This window comes from Dipteris shenzhenensis, chromosome 7, assembly GCF_047967505.1.
Source record: "Dipteris shenzhenensis isolate YYH24624 ecotype China chromosome 7, Dip_SZ_1.0, whole genome shotgun sequence".
Taxonomy (NCBI): Eukaryota; Viridiplantae; Streptophyta; class Polypodiopsida; order Gleicheniales; family Dipteridaceae; genus Dipteris; species Dipteris shenzhenensis.
The window spans coordinates 45,024,064-45,039,702 of record NC_141602.1 but is presented as its reverse complement, the minus strand read 5'-3'; the positions used below and the strand labels follow the sequence as shown (position 1 = coordinate 45,039,702).

The 15,639-nt window shown below is 44.6% G+C and overlaps 1 pseudogene across 1 annotated transcript in view; it reads left to right on the top strand.

Annotated features, from left to right (window-relative positions):
* Positions 1-14,740, top strand: part of LOC147900410 (pentatricopeptide repeat-containing protein At2g27610-like) — a 37,740-nt pseudogene extending 23,000 nt beyond the window's left edge. Inside the window, exon 2 of the transcript XR_015541306.1 lies at positions 11,944-14,740. The product of XR_015541306.1 is annotated as a pentatricopeptide repeat-containing protein At2g27610-like (transcript). The remainder of the gene's footprint in view (positions 1-11,943) is intronic.
* The last annotated feature ends 899 nt before the right edge of the window (positions 14,741-15,639 follow it).

Below are 15,639 nucleotides of genomic sequence, written 5' to 3'. Positions count from 1 at the left end.
CTCAAATTTGGCGCACGTACAAGGTTACGGGTGGTTAACTTCTGGACTCCTTGACATCGCGGGGACTAGCTGTTGTAATATTTTTGGTATATTTCGTCGTTGATTTGAAGGCGTGGAAGATGGCATTACAAGAGCTTGTGAGCACAGGCTAGTTTTGTAATTGCTTATATCGTGATTCCGTTGGTAATCGGGGCTAGTGTTTACGTATAGCAGTTTGGTGATAAGTGGCGATCGGTCGAGTTGAGACAACCTGAGTGTAGACGGCTTGCCTTGGTTCCATGGGATGTCAATGTAGCATACGAAAATAATGAAGCTGAGATCGTTTGCGTCGTTTAGTTTAGGCCATCGGGTAGTTCGTCAGTTAGAGTAAGCGTTGAGGAGCAATGCACGACGAGAGCCGCTTTCACAATAACTTAGACTTCGTAGTGACTCTTTTCAAAGGCGAGGTTACTAGAGTTACGACGACCTGTAGAGGACTACTATGCTGTCACGGAAGTTGCTTGTGATATTTTGTTATTTGGAGATTTCGGTTATCAGCGAGTATTATGTAGATAGCAGACGATAACTGTTAAAGGTCTGCAGGAAGCTTTATAGCGTTCCAGAATGGTGGCATACATTTAATCACAACGTTGAAAATTAGCAGTGAGAGCTGGGGTGTTTTGGGTCTCCAAGGAGGGTGTAGCTGAGCCACAATAGGAATATTTATCTGGTTCAATTACTTGGAACAAACTAAACAGGGACAAATTGATCTCTCCATGCTACATGAATGACTAGGAAGCTTTCTATGCCTTCTAAGTTTGTTGGAGTATATGCTCGTTTATTTGCCTCGGTGTTTGAGTTAATTTAGATTGCATATATTTTCCTAGTATAGGGAAAAGATATTCGGTTTGGTTCTCAACTATTTTCAGTTGATGGTTACACATGTTTAGACACCTTTTGTGATTAGGAGATTGAAAAGCAGTTTGTAAATACAATTTTAGGCGGTGTTTTATTTGTTAAAAAAAAAAAAAACACCCATCGACCTAAATGGAAGTAGAAGAAGCAGCTTCTAGGGTGGATCCTGTAGAGTTGGGAGTTCGGCCGAACCCATAGGTGTCGCACTCAGTAGGCCATACACTGTCTAGCAGAATTGCAATATTAGAAGATGCCTTGCAACAGATTTTAGCGCAACAGTTACAAGCAAATGTAGGGCAATCTGAGCTCAGGAAAATGGTTCATAGTATGTCTGCTAGACCATCTCGAGAAGAGAAAGGTAAATCTCCAATGGAGCCTGAAAGTAGTGTTCATACGGTGAAGCCTAGGAGGGCTAAGGTGCCTAATATTGCCAATTATAGGCCAGAAAAGTATTCTGGTCGGATGTCTGACTGTAGTTCTGATATCATAGAGACTTGGTTACACAAATGGGATGAGGCCTTCGCCATTTGTGAAATCATGAATGATATGAAGAAAATCTGTGAGGCCACCCATATGTTTAATGAGGCAGCAGATAGATGGTGGTTAAAACAACAGAAAGATGGATTGGCATCCACTACTTGAGAGGGGTTTAAAAAAGAATTTAGAAAACACTTCTTATCTCCTGACAAAGCATCCCGAGCTTGGGATCAGTATCGAAACCTTCGTCAGAGAAATTTATCAGTGGCGGAATACACTGATAAGTTCAGAGAAAGTGTAATGAAAGTTTATGAACCTCTACCTCAGTCAATCTAGGTAAAAGATTTTATCTTTGGATTGAATGATCGGATCAAGATGGAAGTTCGGGCTAAGTATGCGAACACGCTAGATGAAGCAATTGCCATAGCCTTGAACTATGAAGATGCCAAAGGGAACAGACCAAGTGGGTTTGTGCAAGTTGGGACTCGGTATGAGTATCCAAAGAAAACTGGGTTTAAGAAGAAGTGGATTAGCAAAGGGAGTGCCTCACAGCCTAGTGGTCAAGCCAAGCAGATGAAGCCAGTTGAGACTCCTAAACCAAGTACCACCATTGGAATGAAAAGAAAAGTAACACCAATGGCAGCCCGGGCTTGGTCGAAGTCTTCTTTGAACCCAGAGCAAAGAGAAAAAGCGAGAAGAGAAGGCTTGTGTTTTGGATGCCTTCAGCCTCATCAGTGGAAAGACTGTCCACGAAACAAGGATCGTCGGATGGCTGAGATGGTGATCTCAGAATGCGACGTGGAAATGGAGGGAAGTCCCAGAGCAGAACAGATGCAGATTCAGCTAGCGGGATCTTCTCAAAGGTCAGTACCTGTTTTGTTATGTGTGTCTGTTGCTAAGCTAGTAACTAGTGCACCTGATAATGTCCTGTTAAAGCCCGCAGCAACGGGATATACGGCCTTTAACGATACGGAGTTAATTAAGATGAAAAGGCAAGTAGCCAATCATGATGCCATTGTGTTGTTTGATTCAGCGTCAACGCACAATGCAATTAACTCCAAGCTTGTAAAGAGGCTAAAGTTAACGACTAGCCCATCTGACTATGCATATACAATCAGTATGGCAGACGAAAGTTCAACTGAAGTATGGGACCAAAGGGTTACCCAGTTGGAACTTCGAATTCAGGACTATGCTGAGAAGCTTGATTTTGAAATGACAAAGCTTGCTCATGCAGACATAGCCCTGGGTAAGGCTTGGTATTCTAGGAAGAATCCAGCCATAGATTGGAAAAAGCACATTTATCAATTCAAGATGAATGATGTGTTGTATGTCTTACGAGGTGAAAAAGATATACCTCAAGGACCGTTGATTTCCGTAATGGAAGTTCGAAAAGCTCAAGAAGAGTTTTTGTTTCTTTGTACAGCATCGGTAGAGCCGATTGATGGTCCTTCGGCTAGCACTGATGTTACCCAAAATGGAGAGATGGCCAAGTTGGCTGATCAAATAGCAGAGGAGTTCTCTGATTGTTTTAGGGATGAGTTACCTTATGGGTTATCTCCAGAGCGGAATGTTCAGCATAAGATTGAAAATCCCGGGAGTAGAACCTATAAATAGACCTCCCTATAGATTAAGTTTTACCGAAGAAGCAGAGGTACGAAGACAACTGGAAGAATACCTCAAGCTGAGGCAGATTCAACCCAGTTTCTCACCTTTTGCTTCGCCAGTGATATTAAAAAAAAAGAAAGATGATACTTTTTGACTTTGTATAGACTACAGAGCATTGAATAATATCACTATTAAGCACAGATATCCGATGGCTCGGATTGCAGATGCATTACATGGAGCCGTAATTTTCAGTAAGATAGATCTTAAATGTGGCTACCATCAGATCCGTATTAGAGCCGAGGATGTGCACAAAACCGCTTTTAGAAGCAGGTTTGGACATTATGAGTTTTTGGTAATGCCGTTTGGACTTACCAATGCTCCAGCTACATTCGTCATGCTTGTGAATGATTTACTACGTCCGTATATCGGGAAGTTTGTAGTCCATTTTATTGACGATATTCTTGTGTTCAGCAAAAGTATTGTTGAGCATCACGAACACTTAAGAATAGTGTTCAATACTTTGAGGAAAGCCAGTCTTTATGTAAATAAAAAGAAAACTGTACTGTGTATGGTAAGACTTGAATATTTAGAATTTATTATTACTCTTGAGGGGGTAGAAATGGATCCAAAGAAAGTGGCTGCGATACTGACTTGGCCTATTCCTCAGAGTTTGACCGCTTTGCGATCATTCTTGGGATTTGTTCAATTTTATCGAAGATATATCAAAGGATATTCCGAAATAGTATCGCCATTGACTGATCTGACCTCAGATAAAGTACCTTTTATATGGGGACAGAATCAACATGAGAGTTTTAACACCATAAAACAAGCTGTGGTCTGAGGACCGGTGTTAAAAATAGTTGTGTTATAAACAGAGAGTGAGAGAGCAAGAGAGCTGAACGTTGAGTTTGCAATAGAAAGAGTGAGTAATACAAGAAGTGGGAAAAGGTTTTGTCTAAGTGACAAAACCTTATCCTTCACTAACTATAGTTAGTGAACTAATTGTGGTTAGGGGGAAAATCCTCTAAAGAGGAAAAAGTGCCCCTAACCTACTTATTACATTACATTGGTCACTGCTAGAATATAATAATAATTCTAACACCCCCTTGCAGTGCCAATGTCATGTACAAGGAAATGATCAATCACCAAAAGGAGATAAGTTCAGGGCACTGCGAAATGCCTCAAACTTTTCACGTGGAAGTGCTTTGGTGAAGATGTCTGCAACATTGTCATGTGTTGAGACATAGATTATACTGATCTCCTGCATGCAACTTCTCTCTAACATAGTGATAGTGAATCTCAATGTGCTTCGTGCGAGCATGAAACACAGGATTCTTTGCCACTGCTATAGCACTCTGACTATCAGTGAGAATCGGAGAAGGACCCTCCAATGAAAGATGAAGATCAGCAAACAAACGACGCAGCCAAACACATTCGACTGTTGTTGTGAAAGCTGCCCTGTACTCAGCTTCACATGAGGAGGTAGCCACTGTAGACTGTTTCTTGCTCAACCAAGAAATGCAAGCATATCCTAGAAAGAAACAATTCCCACTGGTGGACTGCCTGGTATCATAGTCTTCAGCCTAATCTGAGTCACTGTAAGCATGCATCTGCAAGTCACCCCCCCTGGGAAACATCAAGCCAAAAGACTTTGTACCTTGCAAGTAACGGAAGATGCGTTTTACAGCCTGCCAATGCATAATCTTTGGGCTGTGCATATACTTGCTCACCTGAGAAACTGAAAACTGAATATCAGGTTGTGTATTGCAGAGATAAATGAGGCATCCAACAACCTGACTATAGAGTGTGACATCAATTGATTCACCCGCATCATGCATTGTAAGCTTCAGCCCCGGCTCCGTGGGAGTGGACATAGCCTTGCAATCATGCATGTTGAATCTGTCCAAGAGTTTTTGAACATACTTGGACTGAGACATAACAATGCCATGTTTCTCTTGAATAAACTGGATCCCCAAAAGAAATGTAACAAGCCCAAGTCTGACATATCAAATGTAGCTTTCAATTGGACTTTGAAATCTGCAATTACTTCCTCATTTGATCCGGTGAGCAGCATGTCATCTACATAAACAATGATGACCAAAATATCCCCCCCATCCTTCTTGATGTAGAGGGTGCTCTCAGTTGGACTATTGTGTAGCCCCTTGCTGGTTAGAAAGGCATCAATTTTGACATACCATGCACGTGGGGCTTGTTTCAGCCCATACAAAGCTTTATTCAGCTTGCATACATGATGTGCATTTCTTGAAATTTCAAAGCCCGGAGGTTGTTTGACATAAACCTCTTCCAACAAGTCTCCATTAAGGAAAGCTGTTTTAATGTCCAACTGATGAACATTCCATTCAAAATTTGCAGCCATTGCTATAACTGACCCGATGGTGGTCATCCTGGATGTAGGAGCAAAAGTCTCCTCATAATCTATGCTCTTTTTCTGAGCATATCCTTTTGCAACCAGCCTTGCCTTGTACCGATCAATGGACCCATCTGGGTTTCTTTTGACTTTGAAAACCCAACGTGTACCTATGGCATTCTTACCTGGTGGCAAATCCACGACATCCCAAGTTTGATTTTTATGAATGGACTGCAATTCATTGTGCATGGCATTCATCCAATGCACATTATCCTTTGCCTCTTCAAATGTCTCAGGCTCCTCCTCATCAAGAAGAGTACCTGCATAAGCTGATTCAACTGAAAGAGTCCCCCCCATGTGCCTTACGGCACTACGAGTTCTGCCAGGCAATGGAGCCTCAAGCCTACTCTCCCTGAGAGTCTGAAGCAACCAATGCGGGACTGTTTTGGCTGCGTGTATCTCTTGAATTTCTTGCCTGACAACTTCATCCACACCCTGAGGTTGTACTAATTCAGCTGGGGGCTGAATTTGTACATGTGGATTTGGCGGAGGTTGCCGTAAATTCTGAGTTTCAATGGGGGAACCAAATGCTATAGGAAGCATCCCTTCAAACACATCATCTGAAGAGGCTGGAATTTGAAATTCAGCATGTGTATGTGCTGAATTTTCAGAGAATATAACATCTCTACTAACAAAAATCTTGCGTGTAGCAGGATTGTAGAGACGATAGCCTTTGCTCTGTGAACTATATCCCACAAAAATGCATTTGAGTGCCTTGTCTGACAAGTTGTGTCTGAACTCCACAGGCACATGGACATATGCAACACAACCAAAAACTCTAAAATGGTCGACTGAAGGCTTTCTCCCATGCCATGCCTCATAGGGAGTGATTGTCTTCAAAGCCTTTGGAGGAGCCTGATTTAAAATATAGTTGGCACACATGAGGCCTTCCAGCCAAAATCTATGAGGCAACTTCTTACTTGTGAGCATGCATCTATCCATTTCCATGGCGGTGTGATTCTTCCGCTCAGCTTTGCCATTCTGTTGAGGTGTAAGCCTCACTGTAAGCTGATGCATGATGCCTTTTTCTTTCAAAAATGTCTCAAATTCATGAGACATATACTCCCCCTCTTGATCTGTGCGAAGTGTTTGCACCTTGAGTCCTGTCTCATTCTCAACCATAGCCACAAAGTGTTTGAAATGCATAAACACTTCTGATTTTGCCTTGAGACCATAGACCCAAGTGTAGTTGGTAAAGTCATCTATGAATGTAACAAAATAGAGATAACCCCCAAAAGCAGGTGTCCTCATGGAACCGCAGACATCACTGTGAATAAGCTGTAATTTTCTTGTAGCTTTTACTGCACCATCCTTTTTGTAGGGAAGTCTATGCATTTTGCCAAGAATGCAACCTTCACATGCAGAGGAGGAGGCAACTCCAAAGGAGGCAATGCATCAACCATATCATGCCTCTGAAGTGTCATTAAGCTGCCATAGCTCATGTGCCCATACTTGGCATGCCATAACTCCGCATTTTGCATCGCAGCAGTGGGAGTGCTAATTGATAATGCAAGATGAGATCTCTTTTCATATAGATCAAGCTGGAAAAGTCCCTGATACAAAGTGCCAGACAACCTCAAAGCATAGTCATTTTCTTTGTCTCTGACTGCACACTTGTCATCATAAAAAACAACCTGAAATCCTCCTCTTATTGTAGGTCTGCCTACAACACAAGGTGGATATGATTCTATCCTTATGATAGTTGATCGTCTTACCAAGATGGCTCACTTCATTCCAACCAGAGAGTACGTTAGTGCCCGCAAGTGGCGGATTTGTTTATTAAACATATATTTCGTTTGCATGGATTACCCCAATCCATAGTGTCAGACAGGGATGTCAAATTTACCAGTCATTTTTGGACTGCGGTGTTTGAGACACTAAGGATTGAGTTGGGAATGAGTAGTGGGGATCATCCAGAAACGGATGGTCAAACGGAAAGAATCAACCAAATTTTAGAGGATATGCTTAGAGCATATGTGTCATTGAGGCAACATACATGGGACAAGTGGTTGCCACTGTTAGAATTTGCTTACAATGATAGAAAACATTCCTCTACAGGATTCAGTCCGTTTGAGCTGAACTATGGTTATAGACCAGCAAATCCAACTACAGTTGGAGTACCTCAGAAAGTGCCTAGTGCCGCGAACTTTGTAGTTCAGATGCGGGAGATGCTAGCACTTGCGAGAGCTAACATCCGCCAAGCTATGGATAGAGCTAAGGCGTATGCGGATGAAAACAGATCCGTCAGAGAATTTAAGGAAGGAGAAAAAGTTTTTCTTAGAGTTCCTTCGCACTCAAAGTCTTTGACTGCAGGAGAGTGTGCTAAGTTATCACCCCGATATTGTGGGCCGTGGTTAATTCTAAAAAGAATAGGCAAGGTAGCCTATAAATTAGAATTACCACAGGGTTGTAAGGTGCACCCAGTGTTTCATGTTTCTCGTTTAAAGAAAATTTTGCATTCAGGTGACTCACTAATCGAGGGTATTGTTTTGTTTCAAGAGATAGAGGATAATGCAAGACGCAAACCAACAAAAATCCTGGACCGAGATAAGCATTAGTGCTTGGTATTGTGCTTTGACCCTTTGCTCCTCTGCCCATTTGCTAATTTTTTTGCTCAAGGATAGTGCCATATAGCTTTGTCATTAAGGTTGGGGATGAGAGTCCAAGCATATTGCCTTCCATCCCCCCATCCAAAAAACAAGTTTAAAACCGATCTTGGTGAAGGCAAAGCATAGGCCTTTCAAACTCGCAACCCAAATCTGGGCCTGAGGTTTGGAAGGCCTAGCTTTTGCCTTCATCTCCTATCCGGGAAAAGGCAAAACATAGGCCTTTCAAATTTAAAATTTTAACTTTTGAAGCCAAATTTCATTTAACACTTAATTAAACTTTAAAACTCCTACAACCAAGATCGTTGAGTCCCTTGTGGAAGAGCCAAATCTGCTAAAAATACCGGTCAATAAACTAGGCTAGCACTTTGAAAGTGGTGACAGTAATGTTATACTTCCGATTACCTACCAGAACAAGAATGCTACAACAATCTTGGATGGAGGGATAGGTGTTAGCATTGTCACCAAACAGTGCTAGGTTAAGTGGGGGAGGCTTGAAACTGAAAGTACCAATCTGGTTGTCAAGTTGGCAGATGGAGCGACAACCCAACCGGTAGGGGTCTTGAGGGTTATTAAGATCAAAACCTTCGGCCTCACCTACCATGTCTGGTTTGTCATGATGGATTTCTCTGGATAGCTGGATGGATATGATGTCATTCTAGGAAGATCCTTTATGCGCACTATAGGTCTGGTCCATGACTGGTTCTCCAATAGGACTTATCTGCGCAAGGATGGGCGAATTGTGAGGGTCGACCTTCAAACTTGGAAGGCACATCCTATGACCGATAATTTATTCACGGCGGCGGCTGAGTGTGATACCACAAAACGAACTGCCTTCATAAACCTGTTTCAAGCCTGCAACAATGAGAAGGATGCAAGATAGGACCGGGATGAACATTGGTATGCTCCACTGCTAGAACCCGAGTTCTTACAAAATAAGATGCATGTCCTCACGACCATAGATGCAATCAAGAAGACAGGGACACGAATGGCGGCCTACGATCCTAAGGTGCTTGGGGCTATAGTCCCCTTAAACATGATTAACGACTTAAGGCCACCTGAGGATGGAAAGGGGATACAAAAGGTCAAGACTGACCTCCCTTGGTTGAGATACATCGGTGCTGTTACGGAATACCATGAATTCTCTTCTAATTGGGAGCTAGATTAGATGGAATTAAGGCCCCTTTAGGATCCCTTTGTTGACGCTTTTGACCATTCACCTCGCTAACTCAGAAACATTCGGTTTAATTTCCCACCCGGTGCTGCGCTTCTTGAAGATGCTTACTCTTGCAATCTTAAGATAGGGATGCTCGGGTGTAGAACAGGTGCCAACAATTAACACTCGGATGTCGGGGCTAGCTAACGGAAAAGAACCGTGTGATGATGGGAGAATACCGAGTTTTTACCCACACTTAACACTTAGTGAAGTATCGCAACAAGTAAAACTAAGGAGACCGTTAATTGCTCTACAAGTAAAACTAAGGAGACCGTTAATTGCTCATTCATTGAATCAAAGTCACTTCATACAACTAAGTCGCCTTGGCTTGCAAAGAACATTCCCTAACCTATCAACTTAGGTCGGAGGAAGATAACTTGGCACATTGCTCTCTCTTGTTCTCTTCCTTGCCTATTACAACTTTTCTACTTAAAGAACCTCCTTCTAATTGAGTGTGCACTCGGTGTGCCCCCCCACTACTTCCCGATAGGTCGATTTGCCGGAATCGACTGCACCTTTTGCTGCAAAACGGGTGCCTGATCGCCTCCACTGCATCTTACCCCCAACCGAGGTCGATGCTCGGTGACCACATGTTAGCCTAACCTGGGGCTAACATCTCGCCTCAACTATCCTTGCCCATGTCCTCATGGGCTGGCAGGGACTAGACATTGCTCAAAGGTGGATGCTTGCGGATTGAACATACGGGGTTGTCGGTGCCTTCGTCTGATGGGAGGTCGGAGACGAACGGGTTGTGGAGATCCCGGCTTCATTTGTAGGTGGTGGTCAAGGAGGGGAATGTGGTGGCTCAAAATGTCACTCCCTTGGTGGCCAAGGATATATACTGCTGATGTCCACCGGTGGGCGCTCGGGTTCAACAAGCCAGTCCAAGGTCCAAGCCTCGATGATTGCTCAAAGGCGGATGCTTGCGGATTGAACCCACGGGGTTGTCGGTGCCTTCGTCTGATGGGAGGTTGGAGATGAACGGGTTGTGGAGATCCCGGCTTCATCTGTAGGTGGTGGTCAAAGAGGGGAATGTGGTGGCTCAAAATGTCACCCCCTTGGTTGCCAAGGATATATACTGCTGATGTCCACCGGTGGGCAAAAACGAGCATCATCACCCGTGCTGAATCCTAAGTTTGATCATACATAATCAAATACATCTGGATGTAACAATGAAAAGAAAAGGATTGGAGCGGAGCGGAATCATCCGTATGTCATGTCCCCTTGGCTGGTGCATAGCCGGTGATGGGATGCTGGTGCCCGTCAAGGGGTGCCATGCGTCTCGGTCTCTTGGACAAGGCTCGACGCAAGACCAGAGCCACCGTGACTCCCGTGGGACGTATCCCGAGTCTAAACAATGACGGGAGGTCCCCCAGAGTGATTTGTGTGTCCCCTCGATGTCTCGTGTGTCGTGCTGCGATCGTCGGGTCGGGGTCTCTGTCACGTCGGTGGCTAGAGACTGGACGATCAATGTCACTCGATGGGAAGAACTCTGTGATCCTGCTCTGAGAGGTGTCTGATGATGTGGCCAAGCCCTGCCGTCGCCTGAGTAAGTACTCTTTATGTCAGACTCCCTCGTGAATGAAGGCCACGAGGCATCTCTGATCTGGGTAGGCGAGGAATCTGGAAAGGAGCCCGGAGTCGTCTGAAGAGATAGTGGTAGCGAACTCGGATCTCGTAGTTCACTGGGCACTTGAAAATAAAATGCTCCTCCGACTCAACCTCTTGACAGTCGCACAATATGCATAAGCGATGCTCCCTAGGAATCCCCTCTGCTCTGCCGCTCTCTATGCGGAGGCCCAATCGGGATGGTGGGTGGGAGTATCGGAGGGGCATCTAAACTGTACTGAAAAGGAGGTATCCTATCGATGTGGAACCCTAGTCTCACAAACCATCTGTGAGTCCGTGCATACCAGCATCGCTCGTCTCCCTCTACTGCCAACCTCATGGAGGAATCGAGAGCCAACCATGGCAACCTCTGTCTCCCTGATGTGTAGTCCCCATATGATCTAACCTGGTGTAGATATGTGATGGTCTGAAAGGCTGCATCTAGCTGGAGTGGAGAAGCACCAAACTCGGCCTGAATGATGTGATGTGGTACAGACGGTTTCCCCCGGATCATCCGTGAGAGCATGAGGATCTGCAAGCACTCCACCCGTGTCCACTCTATCTCTGATATGTCAGGCCCCCAACAAGGGGCTGCCATACATACCGGCTGGTCGGACCAAGGAGTCGAAGAGAAGAGTCTTGGTCCGAGGGTCCTGGAAGTGGGAGTGAAAGCACTGTCTCTCTAGCTGAGCCAGTGAGGCGTATCCCCTGCTCAGTCTGGCCTGCATCGCTGGTCTCATCGTGAAGATCGGGTCAGAGAAGATGACCCCCAAGTAAGTGTATGAGGATACGATCTCAACTGGTGACCCACCCAAAGTAAAAGTAAACTGCTTCCGTTGCATGTTTGCTCGAGAGGTGTTAAAGATCATGACCTTGGTCTTGCCAAGGTTGACCTCCAAATCATGGGATAAACAAAAAGCCTGCAGTGCATCCAGGTGCAGGTGTCGCTGGAGCCCCGAGAGAGAGAGAGAGAGAGAGAGAGAGAGAGAGAGCTTCATTCTTCAAAAATTTTAAATCAATTTTCAGATTGGACATATTCTTTCTCTTGAAAAAGATTGGACATATTCTAGTCTTATGACAGTATATCTCTTGAAATTTGTTGATTGCAGCATATTTGGAGCACGGCCATGCTGAAAAGTCTGTCAAATTGCTTTGGAAAATGCTGCAGGAAAGTGTTGAGCCAGATGAAGTCACATTAGTGAGTGTCCTTAAGGCATGCGCCAGTCTAAGAAACCTTGAGCTGGGCAAGCAGATCCATTGCTACATCTTGGAAAATGGAATGAAGTTGAGTGTTTTTGTGTGGAACACACTCATGGATATGTATGGAAAGTGTGGGTGCCCAGAAAATGCACGTGAAGTGTTTGACATAATTCCTGATCAAAACGTTGTGTCATGGACTATAATGATTGCTGGATATGCTAAGCATGGACATGCACAGGAAGCTCTCAAGCTTTTCCAGAAAATGGAAGCCCAAGGTATGATGCCGAATGAGGTGACATTTCTGAGTGCTCTCAATGCATGTGCCAACATAGCATCTTTGGAACAGGGCAAGCAAATACATGCAAATATAATCAAAAGAGGAATCAAGCCAAACGTTCGTTTAGGGAGTACCCTTGTGAACATGTATTCCAAATGTGGGAGCATAGAGCATGCACAAGAAGTTTTTGATGAAATGGTTGAACGAGATGTGGTATCATGGAATGCAATGATCGCAGGGCATGCCTTACATGGGCATATGGAGGAGGCTTTTCAATTATTCAGACAGATGCAGGAGCAAAACTTTGAGCCAGATGAAGCAACTTTTGTCAGCATGCTGAAGGCTTGTACTGGCCAAGGTGCTCTGGAGAAGGGCAAGCTGGTCCATAGCTGCACTACAAAAAATGGAATACAGTCAAACATTATAATGGGAAATGCACTTATTGATATGTATGCGAGATGTGGGGGAATACAGCATGCTCGTAAAGTGTTTGATGAAATGCCAAAGCGAAATGTTATATCCTGGACTGCAATGATTGCTGGATATGCCAAAGAAGGGCACGCTGAGGAGGCTTTACAAATCTACCAGCAAATGCAAAGTGAAAGGATAAGGCCGAATGAAGTCACCTTTTTAAATATAATTAGCACATGTGCCAGCTTAAGAGCCCTGAAGGAGGGTAAGCATATCCATGCCCAGACCATAAAAGATGGCCTTGACATGGGGGTTGCCATTGGCAATAGCCTTCTGAATATGTATGCCAAATGTGGCACTCTAAAGGATGCAAATGATCTGTTCAGAAAAATGCCTAAAAGAAATGTAATTTCCTGGACGTCTATGGTAGCAGCATATGCCCAAGATGGGCATGCTGAGGAGGCTTTCCGTCTCTTTGGACAGATGGAATGGGAGGGTATAAAACCTGATGAGATTGCCTATGTAAGCATTTTGAAGGCATGTACTAGCCTTGGCAATTTGGATCGTGGGAAGGAAGTTCATATAAACCTCATGAAACACGGATTTGAATTGAATCTCTTTGTGGGTAGCACCCTGGTTGATATGTATGCTAAGTGCCAGAGCATAGAAGATGCTCGCTTAGTGTTTGACAATATGCCTGAACGAAATGTTGTTTCTTGGACAACGATGATTACAGGATATGTCCAGCAAGGGTATGGCCAGGAGGCTCTTAACCTATTCCCAAAAATGTGGCAGGAAAGTGTCAAACCAAATGAATGTACCTTTATGAGTGCTCTCAATGCATGTTCCACGGTGGTAGCTCTCGAACAAGGCAGGCATATACATTCTTATGCAATTGAAAATGGGCTCGAGGCAGATGATTTTGTGGGTAGTGCCTTAATTGACATGTATGCTAAGTGTGGGAGTTTAAATGATGCTCGACAAGTTTTGCGTAGACTGCCTAACAGGAACGTTGTCTGCTGGACCGCAATGATTTCAGGGTATGCTTTGCATGGGGATGGTAAGGAGGTCCTGCTCCTAGTTGATCAAATGCAACGGGAAGGTGTGCAGCTGAATCACATTACGCTTGTAATTGTACTCTCTGCCTGTAGCCATGCAGGCCTTATAGATGCAGGCCGTCGTTATTTTGACTTAATGAGTCAGGACTATGGCATCACGCCGTCAGCAGAGCATTATGCCTGCATGGTTGATATCCTTGGCCGTGCAGGCAACCTAGAGGAGGCAGAGAACCTAGTTAAAACGATGGCACTGCCACCCAGTGCTGCAGTGTGGAGGGCCTTGCTTGGTGCTTGCAGAATTCATGGAAATGCTGAGCTAGCAAAATATGCAGCATATAGTGCTCTTGGTTTGGAACCACAGGATTCTGCAGGTCTTGTGCTGTTATCCAACGTTTATGCTGCAGCTGGTAGGCAGGAAGAACAAACCAAGGTAATGAATGAAGACTCTGAAGGACAGAGGTTTGGTAAAAGATGCAGGGCACAGCTGGATTGAGGTGAACAATCAGCTACACATTTTCATTGCAGATGACACCTTGCACCCACAAACTAAACAAATTCATGCAGAGTTGAACAGTCTATCTGAAAAAATGACGGAAGCTGGGTATGTGCCTGACACCCGTTTTGTATTGCATGATATGGAGGAGCATAAGGAATTCTCTCTTAGCCACCACAGTGAGAAGCTGGCCATTGCTTTTGGGCTCATAAGTATGCCTCCAACAGCTATGATCCGAGTCATAAAAAATCTCAGGGTATGTGGTGACTGCCACACAGCCACTAAGTTCATCTCCAAAATTGTTGGCCGTGAAATAGTTTTAAGAGATGCTCATCGCTTTCATCACTTCAAGGATGGGATTTGCTCGTGGGGATTATTGGTGATGTTGAGTGGAATGGTTTGAAGTTACTCTTAAATATCCATGCAGTTCTGAAGCTGAAGGACAGAGCCAAGTCATAGGTGGAATTCCATTACCAGGCCACCTCAGCATGCTGGTCTTCCAGTTCAAGGCCATACATGATGGCTTTGGGTTTGGCCTATAAAAGCTGACCCCTTCCCCTCATCAGCAGCAAGCAGCTACTAGGAGTGCAGCATAAGGGGCCAGCAGATGAGGATTGAGCATGCAGCCAAGGTCACAGTGTTGGAGCAGTTTGACGCAGCCATGGGCACACAGCAGTTTTCAGGCAGAGGGGCCTTAATTGGCACTCCTGCAGGGAGGTTTGGAGTAGCCCCTATGGAGCAGCCGTATGGCTCATTCTTTCATGATGTTTTTACTATGGGTATCAAGCATGTGACAATCTTCCAGAAGCAAGCATGAAGATTAATATCTTTTTGGATGGGGGAGGGCAGCTGATGAGGATTGATCATGCAGCCCAAGGTCAGAGTGTTGGAGCAGTGTGCCACAGCCATGGGCACACAGCAGTTTTCAGGCAGACGAGGGGCCTTAATTGGCACCCATGCAGGGAGGTTTGGAGCAGCCCCTATGGAGCCGCCATATCGCTCATTCTTTCATGATGTTTTTCCTACGGGTATCCAGCCTGTGGCAATCTTCCAGAAGCAAGCATAAAGATTGATATCTTTTTGCGCTGATGAGGATTGAGCATGCAGCCCAAGGTCAGAGTGTTGGAGCAGTTTGACGCAGCCATGGGCACACAGCAATTTTCAGGCAGAGCAGGGGCCTTAGTTGGCACTCATGCAGGGAGGTTTGGACTAGCCATATGGCTCATTCTTTCGTGATGTTTTTACTATGGGTATCAAGCCTGAGGCAATCTTGCAGAGGCAAGCATAAAGATTAATTTTTGGATGGGGGAGGGCCAATGCACCCCAATCGTGTGTAGTTTTATGAATTTTTGTTGCTCATTTCTAA